The following is a 12,220-nucleotide window of genomic DNA, read 5'->3' on the forward strand; positions in this document are numbered from 1 at the left end:
TCTAAAATAAATCACTGAAGAAAAGGTTTAGTGCGCACAAACTATGAAAATTCTGCTCTCTGACTCTGTTCCAAGTCTGTCAGTGCACAGCCCTGGGCCGCATGTCACTGAGCAGTGAGCACAGATAGGCAGGCAGGTTTAGGCTAGCAGCGCAACTTTGCAAGCCCCACGGCACACCCCACAACATTCATAGTGAAATTGGGCAGGGGAGGAGCAAAGTACAAACAAGCAAAAGCAGCCAGGAAAAACTATTTGTTGAAATTGCAGTACTGGCTCAAGGGGCAAAAAAATTGTGTGGCTACAACTTCCCCAGTCCCACGAATGTTCACAAATGCCAGCCTCTAATAAAATAATCTATGCATCTCAACATTGTATTTCTTTGATTTCAATAAAATCTAAAAAAAAAAAAAAAAAAAATTTTTTTTTTTTTTTTTTTTTTTTTTTGGTGTCACCCCCTGGAGGGTGTCACCCGGGTGCGGCCCGCCCCCCCCCGCCTCCCCCTAGTGATGCCACTGACAAGGGAACCTGCAGACAGTATTTATCATGCAGCGGTCATCAGACACAAGAGAACCTGTAGTCAGTATTTATCAAGCAGCGGTCATCAGACACAAGATAACCTGCAGTCTGTATTTATCAGGCAGTGGTCATCAGATACAAGAGAACCTGCAGTCAGTATTTATCAAGCAGTGGTTTTCAGACACAAGAGAACCTGCAGTCAGTATTTATCATGCAGCGGTCATCAGACACAAGAGGACCTGCAGTCAGTATTTATGAAGCAGCGGTCATCAGACACAAGAGAATCTGCAGGCAGTATTTATAAAGCAGCGGTCATCAGACACAAGAGAACCTGCAGTCAGTATTTATCAAGCAGCGATCATCAGACACAAGAGAACCTGCAGTCAGGATTTATCAAGCACCAGTCATCAGACACAAGAGAACCTGCAGTCAGTATTTATCAAGCAGCAGTCATCAGACACACGAGAACCTGCAGGCAGTATTTATCAAGCAGCAGTCATCAGATACAAGAGAACCTGCAGGCAGTATCTATTAAGCAGCTGTCATCAGACACAAGAGAACCTTCAGTCAGTATTTATCAAGCAGCAGTCATCAGATACAAGAGAACCTGCAGGCAGTATTTATCAAGCAGCGGTCATCAGACACCTGCAGTCAGTATTTATCAAGCAGCGGTCATCAGACACAAGAGAATCTGCAGTCAGTATTTATCAACCAGCGGCCATCAGACACAAGAGAATCTGCAGTCAGTATTTATAAAGCAGCAGTCATCAAACACAAGAGAACCTGCAGGCCGTATTTATCAAGCAGCGGTCATCAGACACAAGGGAACCTGCAGACAGTATTTATCATGCAGCGGTCATCAGACACAAGAGAACCTGTAGTCAGTATTTATCAAGCAGCGGTCATCAGACACAAGAGAACCTGCAGTCTGTATTTATAAAGCAGCGGTCATCAGACACAAGAGAACCTGCAGTCAGTATTTATCAAGCAGTGATCATCAGACACAAGAGAACCTGCAGTCAGTATTTATCAAGCAGCGGTTTTCAGACACAAGAGAACCTGCAGTCAGTATTTATCATGCAGCGGCCATCAGACACAAGAGAACCTGCAGTCAGTATTTATCAAGCAGCGGTCATCAGACACAAGAGAATCTGCAGTCAGTATTTATAAAGCTGCGGTCATCAGACACAAGAGAACCTGCAGTCAGTATTTATCAAGCAGTGAACATCAGACACAAGAGAACCTGCAGTCAGGATTTATCAAGCACCAGTCATCAGACACAAGAGAACCTGCAGTCAGTATTTATCAAGCAGCAGTCATTAGACACACGAGAACCTGCAGGCAGTATTTATCAAGCAGCAGTCATCAGATACAAGAGAACCTGCAGTCAGTATGTATAAAGCAGCAGTCATCAGATACAAGAGAACCTGCAGGCAATATTTATCAAGCAGCGGTCATCAGACACAAGAGAACCTGCAGTCAGTATTTATCAAGCAGCGGTCATCAGACACAAGAGAACCTGCAGTCAGTATTTATCAAGCAGAGCTCATCAGACCCAAGAAAACCTGCAGGCCGTATTTATCAAGCAGCGGTCATCAGACACAAGGGAACCTGCAGACAGTATTTATCATGCAGCGGTCATCAGACACAAGAGAACCTGTAGTCAGTATTTATCAAGCAGCGGTCATCAGACACAAGATAACCTGCAGTCTGTATTTATCAGGCAGTGGTCATCAGATACAAGAGAACCTGCAGTCAGTATTTATCAAGCAGTGGTTTTCAGACACAAGAGAACCTGCAGTCAGTATTTATCATGCAGCGGTCATCAGACACAAGAGGACCTGCAGTCAGTATTTATGAAGCAGCGGTCATCAGACACAAGAGAATCTGCAGGCAGTATTTATAAAGCAGCGGTCATCAGACACAAGAGAACCTGCAGTCAGTATTTATCAAGCAGCAGTCATCAGACACACGAGAACCTGCAGGCAGTATTTATCAAGCAGCAGTCATCAGATACAAGAGAACCTGCAGGCAGTATTTATCAAGCAGCGGTCATCAGACACAAGAGAACCTGCAGTCAGTATTTATCAAGCAGCAGTCATCAGATACAAGAGAACCTGCAGGCAGTATTTATCAAGCAGCGATCATCAGACACAAGAGAACCTGCAGTCAGGATTTATCAAGCACCAGTCATCAGACACAAGAGAACCTGCAGTCAGTATTTATCAAGCAGCAGTCATCAGACACAAGAGAACCTGCAGTCAGTATTTATCAAGCAGCAGTCATCAGATACAAGAGAACCTGCAGGCAGTATTTATCAAGCAGCGGTCATCAGACACAAGAGAACCTGCAGTCAGTATTTATCAAGCAGCAGTCATCAGATACAAGAGAACCTGCAGGCAGTATTTATCAAGCAGCGGTCATCAGACACAAGAGAACCTGCAGTCAGTATTTATGAAGCAGCGGTCATCAGACACAAGAGAATCTGCAGTAAGTATTTATAAAGAAGCAGTCATCAGACACAAGAGAACCTGCAGGCAGTATTTATCAAGCAGCGGTCATCAGACACAAGAGAATCTGCAGTCAGTATTTATAAAGCTGTGGTCATCAGACACAAGAGAACCTGCAGTCAGTATTTATCAAGCAGTGAACATCAGACACAAGAGAACCTGCAGTCAGGATTTATCAAGCACCAGTCATCAGACACAAGAGAACCTGCAGTCAGTATTTATCAAGCAGCAGTCATTAGACACACGAGAACCTGCAGGCAGTATTTATCAAGCAGCAGTCATCAGATACAAGAGAACCTGCAGTCAGTATTTATCAAGCAGCAGTCATCAGATACAAGAGAACCTGCAGGCAGTATTTATCAAGCAGCGGTCATCAGACACAAGAGAACCTGCAGTCAGTATTTATCAAGCAGCGGTCATCAGACACAAGAGAACCTGCAGTCAGTATTTATCAAGCAGAGCTCATCAGACCCAAGAAAACCTGCAGGCCGTATTTATCAAGCAGCGGTCATCAGACACAAGGGAACCTGCAGACAGTATTTATCATGCAGCGGTCATCAGACACAAGAGAACCTGTAGTCAGTATTTATCAAGCAGCGGTCATCAGACACAAGATAACCTGCAGTCTGTATTTATCAGGCAGTGGTCATCAGATACAAGAGAACCTGCAGTCAGTATTTATCAAGCAGTGGTTTTCAGACACAAGAGAACCTGCAGTCAGTATTTATCATGCAGCGGTCATCAGACACAAGAGGACCTGCAGTCAGTATTTATGAAGCAGCGGTCATCAGACACAAGAGAATCTGCAGGCAGTATTTATAAAGCAGCGGTCATCAGACACAAGAGAACCTGCAGTCAGTATTTATCAAGCAGCGATCATCAGACACAAGAGAACCTGCAGTCAGGATTTATCAAGCACCAGTCATCAGACACAAGAGAACCTGCAGTCAGTATTTATCAAGCAGCAGTCATCAGACACACGAGAACCTGCAGGCAGTATTTATCAAGCAGCAGTCATCAGATACAAGAGAACCTGCAGGCAGTATTTATCAAGCAGCGGTCATCAGACACAAGAGAACCTGCAGTCAGTATTTATCAAGCAGCAGTCATCAGATACAAGAGAATCTGCAGTCAGTATTTATAAAGAAGCAGTCATCAGACACAAGAGAACCTGCAGGCAGTATTTATCAAGCAGCGGTCATCAGACACAAGAGAACCTGCAAGCAGTATATATCAAGCAGCGGTCATCAGACACAAGAGAACCTGCAGTCAGTATTTATCAGGCAGCGATCATCAGACACAAGAGAAACTGCAGTCAATATTTATCAAGCAGCGGTCATCAGACACAAGAGAACTTGTAGTCAGTATTTAACAAACTAATTACAGCTAATCTAATCCCCCTAACAAAATAAACCCCCCCCCCAACATAAAAAAGCCCTACCCTACACTAAATTACAAATAGCCCTTACAAGGGCCTTTTGTTGGGCATTGCCCCAAAGTAATCAGCTCTTTTACCTGTAAAAGAAAATACAAACAACCCCCCAACAGTAAAACCCACCACCCACACAACCAACCCCCCAAATAAAATCTTAACTAAAAAACCTAAGCTCCCCATTGCCCTGAAAAGGGCATTTGTTTGGGCATTGCCCTTAGAAGGGCATTTAGCTCTATTTCTGCCCAAAGCCCTAACCTAAAAATAAAAGCCACCCAATACACCCTTAAAAAATCCTAACACTAACCCCCGAAGATTCACTTACCGGGAGAAGTCTTCATCCAAGCAGCAAGGTCTCCTCAATGAAACCGGCAGAATTGGTCCTCCAGATGGGCAGAAGTGGTCCTTCAGAAGGGCAGAAGTCTTCTTCCAGACGGCATCTTCTATCTTCATCCTTCCGACGCGGAGCGGCTCCATCTTCAAGACATCCGGGGCGGAGCATCCTCTTCAATCGACATCTTCTTCGGAATGAATATCTCTTTAAGTGACGTCATCCAAGATGGCGTCCCTTAGATTCCGATTATTAACTATTTAATAACTACCTAGCTAAAATAAATACAAATTTACCTGTATAATAAAACCTAACCTATGTTACAATTACACCTAACACTACATTAAATACAATTAAATAAATTAAATTATATAAGTTATATCCAAGATGGCGTCCCTTAGAATTCTATCAACCAATGGGAATTAAGGTAGAAAATATCCTATTGATTGTTCCAATCAGCCAATAGAATGCATGCTCAATCCTATTAGCTGATTGGATCAGCCAATAGGATTGAAGTTCAATCCTATTGGTTGATTTCATCAGCCAATAGGATTTTTTCTACCTTAATTCCGAATGGCTGATAGAATTCTAAGGGACGCCATCTTGGATATAGCATATAATTTAATTTATTTAATTGTATTTAATGTAGTGTTAGGTGTTATTGTAACATAGGTTAGGTTTTATTTTACAGGTCAATTTTTATTTATTTTAGCTAGGCAGTTATTAAATAGTTAATAACTATTTAATAACTATTCTACATAGTTAAAATAAATACAAACTTGCCTGTAAAATAAAAATAAACCCTAAGCTAGATACAATGTAACTATTAGTTATATTGTAGCTATCTAAGGCCTAGATTTGGAGTTTGGCGGTAGCCGTGAAAATCAGCGTTAGAGGCTCCTAACGCTGGTTTTAGGCTACCTCCGGTATTTGGAGTCACTCAAAAAAGGGTCTAACGCTCACTTTTCAGCCGCGACTTGTCCATACCGCAGATCCCCTTACGTCAGTTGCGTATCCTATCTTTTCAATGGGATTTTCTAACTCCGGTATTTTAGAGTCGTGTCTGAAGTGAGCGTTAGAATTCAAACGACAAAAACTCCAGCCGCAGAAAAAAGTCAGTAGTTAAGAGCTTTCTGGGCTAAAACGCCGGTTCATAAAGCTCTTAACTACTTACACCCCCTCCCCTAAATACACGAACTAACCCATAAACTACCTATGTACCCCTAAACCGAGGCCCCCCCACATCGCCGCCACTCGATGAAATTTTTTTAACCCCTAATCTGCCGACCGCCACCTACGTTATCCTTATGTACCCCTAATCTGCTGCCCCTAACACCGCCGACCACTATATTATATTTATTAACCCCTAACCTGCCCCCCACAACGTCGCAGCCAGCTACCTACAATAATTAACCCCTAATCTGCCGACCTCAAAGAGCCGCCACCTACATTATAGCTATGTACCCCTAATCTGCTGCCCCTAACACCGCCGACCCCTATATTATATTAATTAACCCCTAATTTGCCCCCACACGTACGTCTCCTCCACCTGCCTACACTTATTAACCCCTAATCTGCCGAGCGGACCGCACCGCTATCATAATAAAGTTATTAACCCCTAATCCGCCTCACTAACCCTATAATAAATAGTATTAACCCCTAATCTGCCCTCCCTAACATCGCCGACAACCTAACTTCAAACATTAACCCCTAATCTGCCGACTGGAGCTCACCGCTATTCTAATAAATGTATTAACCCCTAAGCGCTAAGTCTAACCCTAACACTAACACCCCCCTAACTTAAATATAATTTAAATCTAACGAAATAAATAAACTCTTATTATTAAATAAATTATTCCTATTTAAAGCAAAATACTTACCTGTAAAATAAATCCTAATATAGCTACAATATAAATTATAATTATATTATAGCTATTTTAGGATTAATATTTATTTTACAGGTAACTTTGTATTTATTTTAACCAGGTACAATAGCTATTAAATAGTTAAGAACTATTTAATAGCTAAAATAGTTAAAATAATTACAAAATTACCTGTAAAATAAATCCTAACCTAAGTTACAATTAAACCTAACACTATACAATTAAATAAAATACCTACAATTACCTACAATTAAACCTAACACTACACTATCAATACATTAATTAAATACAATATCTACAAATAAATACAATGAAATAAACTAACTAAAGTACAAAAAAATAAAAAAAGAACTAAGTTACAAAAAAAAAAAATATTTACAAACATAAGAAAAATCTTACAACAATTTTAAACTAATTACACCTACTCTAAGCCCCCAAATAAAATAACAAAGGCCCCCCAAAATAAAAAAATGCCCTACCCTATTCTAAATTACTAAAGTTCAAAGCTCTTTTACGTTACCAGCCCTGAACAGGGCCCCTTTGTGGGGCATGCCCCAAGACATTCAGCTCTTTTGCCTGTAAAAAAAAAACATACAATACCCCCCCCAACATTACAACCCACCACCCACATACCCCTAATCTAAACCCAAACCCCCCTTAAATAAACCTAACACTAAGCCCCTGATGATCTTCCGTACCTTGTCTTCACCTCACCGGGTATCACACCGACCGTCCTGCTCCGATATCTTCACCAACCCAAGAGGGGGGCTAGACATCCATCATCCGATGGCTGAAGAAGTCCAGAAGAGGGTCCGAAAGTCCTTCATCCTATCCGGGAAGAAGAGTAGATCCGGACCGGCAACCATCTTCTTCCAAGCGGCATCTTCTATCTTCATCCGATGAGGACCGGCTCCATCCTGAAGACCTCCACCGTGGACCCATCTTCATCCGGCGACGTCCAACTGAAGAATGACGGTTCCTTTAAGGGACGTCATCCAAGATGGCGTCCCTCGAACTCCGATTGGCTGATAGGATTCTATCAGCCAATCGGAATTAAGGTAGGAATATTCTGATTGGCTGATGGAATCAGCCAATCAGAATCAAGATCAATCCGATTGGCTGAAGATGGTTGCCGGTCCGGATCTACTCTTCCGGTGAAGACAAGGTAGGAAGATCTTCAGGGGCTTAGTGTTAGGTATATTTAAGGGGGGTTTGGGTTAGATTAGGGGTATGCGGGTGGTGGGTTGTAATGTTGGGGGGGGGTATAGTATGTTTTTTTTTACAGGCAAAAGAGCTGAATTCTTTGGGGCATGCCCCGCAAAGGGCCCTGTTCAGGGCTGGTAAGGTAAAAGAGCTTTGAACTTTAATAATTTAGAATAGGGTAGGGCATTTTTTATTTTGGGGGGGCTTTGTTATTTTATTAGGGGGCTTAGAGTAGGTGTAATTAGTTTAAAATTGTTGTAAGATTTTCCTTATGTTTGTAAATATTTTTTTATTTTTTGTAACTTAGTTCTTTTTTATTTTTTGTACTTTAGTTAGTTTATTTCATTGTAGTTATTTGTAGATATTGTATTTAATTAATGTATTGATAGTGTAGTGTTAGGTTTAATTGTAGGTAATTGTAGATATTTTATTTAATTACTTTAATGATAGTGTAGTGTTAGGTTTAATTGTAACTTAGGTTAGGATTTATTTTACAGATAATTTTGTTATTATTTTAACTAGGTAACTATTAAATAGTTATTAACTATTTAATAGCTATTGTACCTGGTTAACATAATTACAAAGTTACCTGTAAAATAAATATTAATCCTAAAATAGCTATAATATAATTATAATTTATATTGTAGCTATATTAGGATTTATTTTACAGGTAAGTATTTAGCTTTAAATAGGAATAATTTATTTAATAAGAGATAATTAATTTCGTTAGATTTAAATTATATTTAATTTAGGGGGGTGTTAGTGTTAGGGTTAGACTTAGCTTTAGGGGTTAATCCATTTATTAGAATAGCGGTGAGCTCCAGTCGGCAGATTAGGGGTTAATAATTGAAGTTAGGTGTCGGCGATGTTAGGGAGGGCAGATTAGGGGTTAATACTATTTATTATAGGGTTAGTGAGGCGGATTAGGGGTTAATAACTTTATTATAGTAGCGCTCAGGTCCGGTCGGCAGATTAGGGGTTAATAAGTGTAGGCAGGTAGAGGCGACGTTGAGGGGGGCAGATTAGGGGTTAATAAATATAATATAGGGGTCGGCGGTGTTAGGGGCAGCAGTTAGGGGTGTTTAGACTCGGGGTACATGTTAGAGTGTTATGTGCAGACGTAGGAAGTGTTTCCCCATAGGAAACAATGGTGCTGCGTTAGGAGCTGAACGCAGCTTTTTTGCAGGTGTTAGGTTTTTTTTCAGCTCAAACAGCCCCATTGTTTCCTATGGGGGAATCGTGCACGAGCACGTTTTTGAGGCTGGCCGCGTCCGTAAGCAATTCTGGTATCGAGAGTTGCAGTTGCGTTAAATATGCTCTACGCTCCTTTTTTGGAGCCTAACGCAGCCTTTATGTGGACTCTCAATACCAGAGTTATTTTTATGGTGCGGCCAGAAAAAAGCCAGCGTTAGCTACGTGGGTCCTTACCGACAAAACTCTAAATCTAGCCGTTAGGGTTTATTTTATAGGTAGTTAGTTTTAAATAGGAATAATTTAGTTAATGATAGTAATTTTATTTATCTTTATTTAAATTAAATTTAAGTTAGGGGGTGTTAGGGTTAGACTTAGGTTTAAAGGGTTAATAAATTTAGAATAGTGGCGGCGACGTTGGGGACGGCAGATTAGGGATTATTAAATGTAGGTAGGTGGCGGCGATGTTGGGGGCAGCAGATTAGGGGTTAATAAATATAATGTAGGTTGCGGCAATGTCTGGAGCGGAAGATTAGGGGTTAATAAGTATAATGTAGCTGGCGGCGATGTTGGGGGCAGCAGATTAGGGGTTAATAATATTTAACTAGTGTTTGCGAAGGCGGGAGTGCGGCGGTTTAGGGGTTAATATGTTTATTTTAGTGGCGGCGATGTCCGGAGCGGCAGATTAGAGGTTAAAAATTTTATTATTGTGTTTGCGATGTGGGAGGGCCTCGGTTTACGGGTTAATAGATAGTTTATGTGTGTTAGTGTACTTTTTAGCACTTTCGTTATGAGTTTTATGCTACAGCGTTGTAGTGTAAAACTCATAACTACTGACGTTAAAATGCGTTAGGAATCTTGTCAGTAGAGGCTGTACCGCTTACTTTTTGGCCTCCCAGGACAAACTCGTAATACCAGCGATATGGAAGTCCCATAGAAAAAAGGGTTTATGAACTTTACGTATGTCGGTTTGCGGTAAGGCCAAAAAAGTGTGTGGTAAACCTATACCTGCAAGACTCGTAATAGCAGCGGGCGTAAAAAAGCAGCGTTAGGACCTGTTAACGCTGCTTTTTCACCTTACCGCAAAACTCGTAATCTAGGTGTAAATTAGGATTTACGTGCTATTCGAGTTACCGCTAGCGGGAAAATACATTTTTTTAAACTTGTAATACCAGCGCAACCCAACTCGCACAAGAAGCTTAACTCTAGTGCAGTTTTCACGATCGCGAAAAATATATACCGTGCCACTTGCAATCTAGAATTAAATGCTTTACTTTCAAATTGTAATCTGAGAGCAACAATAGGAGCGGTATTGGTTTAACTTGCCCAGTGTTAATATTTTAGTGCTCCACTTTTAATCTAGGCCATAATGTATGCATTACTGACTATAGTTTACCATGTGTTTCATTACTGACTATAGTTTACCATGTGTTTCATTACTGACTATAGTTTACCATGTGTTTCATTACTGACTATAGTTTACCATGTGTTTCACCAACGTCTCACTAAGGAGCTGCAGGGATTGCAGCTTCCAAGTAGGGAAGCACCAGTGATTATTAGATACATACAACTGTAGCTCCCACTTTCTCCCTGATAATGTTCTCTTTGGTAGCTACAATGCATGAAGTTCCAAATTATCGGCTAGATTACGAGTTTTGCGTTAGAGGCTGTGTGGTGCTAATGAGCAGTTTTCCCTCACCGCTCACTTACATGCAGCGCTGGTATTACGAGTTTTGCGTTAGAGGCTGTGTGGTGCTAATGAGCAGTTTTCCCTCACTGCTCACTTACCTACAGCGCTGGTATTACGAGTTTTCAGAAACCCGGAGTTAAAAAACAAGAAGTGAGCATTGAGAAAATTTTGCTCATTACCGCACTCCAATACCAGCGCTGCTTAAGTCAGCGGTGAGCTGGTCGTACGTGCTTGTGCACGATTTCCCCATAGGAATCAACGGGGAGAGCCGGCTGAAAAAAAGTCTAACACCTGCAAAAAAGCAGCGTAAAACTCCTTAACACAGCCCCATTGATTCCTATGGGGAAATAAAATTTATGTCTACACCTAACACCTTAAGATGAACCCCGAGTCTAAACACCCCTAATCTTACACTTATTACCCCCTAATCTGCCGCACCAGACATCGCCGACACCTACATTATATTAGTAACCCCTAATCTGCCGCTCCGGACACCGCCACCACCTACATTATAGTTATGAATCCCTAATCTGCTGCCCCCAACATCGCCGACACCTACATTATATTTATTAACCCCTAATCTGCCGCCCCCAATGTCGCCGCAACCTAACTACACTTAATAACCCCTAATCTGCCTCCCCTAACGTCGCCACCACTATATTAAAGTTATTAACCCCTAAACCTAACCCTAAACCTAACACCCACTAACTTAAATATAATTACAATAAATCTAAATAAAAATGACTATAATTAACTAAATTATTCCTATTTAAAACTAAATACTTAGCTATAAAATAAACCCTAAGCTAGCTACAATATAACTAATAGTTATAAATAAAAAGAGAGAAGCACTCAACCTGGGAACGAACAATAGCATAATAGCTTGTTCTATGGCTAGTTACCACCCTAGAAGCAGCCTCTTTTTGCTCAATATGTGCCTTTCACAGAGAAGAACTTTCCTGTAGCATATCAGTCTGATCCTGACTTCACAGTACAGTCCAGCCCCGAAATACCAGGCAATCCCTTTCTGAACAAGAGAAACAGCAAAACCCCAGACGTACGTTTCGGCCTATTGTGGGCCTCGTCAGTGAGGTGCAGCCATATCCCTCTAGGCACACTGAGCAACGGGTCCACGTCTGGATTCCCGCATCACACTTAGGGAGACTTCCCTAAGTGTCATAATTTGCATAAATAAAAAGAGAGAAGCGCTCAACCTGGGAACGAACAATAGCATAATAGCTTGTTCTATGGCTAGTTACCACCCTAGAAGCAGCCTCTTTTTGCTCAATATGTGCCTTTCACAGAGAAGAACTTTCCTGTAGCATATCAGTCTGATCCTGACTTCACAGTACAGTCCAGCCCCGAAATACCAGGCAATCCCTTTCTGAACAAGAGAAACAGCAAAACCCCAGACGTACGTTTCTGCCTATTGTGGGCCTCGTCAGTGAGGTGCAGCCATATCCC

The sequence above is a fragment of the Bombina bombina genome, chromosome 6, assembly GCF_027579735.1.
Source record: "Bombina bombina isolate aBomBom1 chromosome 6, aBomBom1.pri, whole genome shotgun sequence".
Taxonomy (NCBI): Eukaryota; Metazoa; Chordata; class Amphibia; order Anura; family Bombinatoridae; genus Bombina; species Bombina bombina.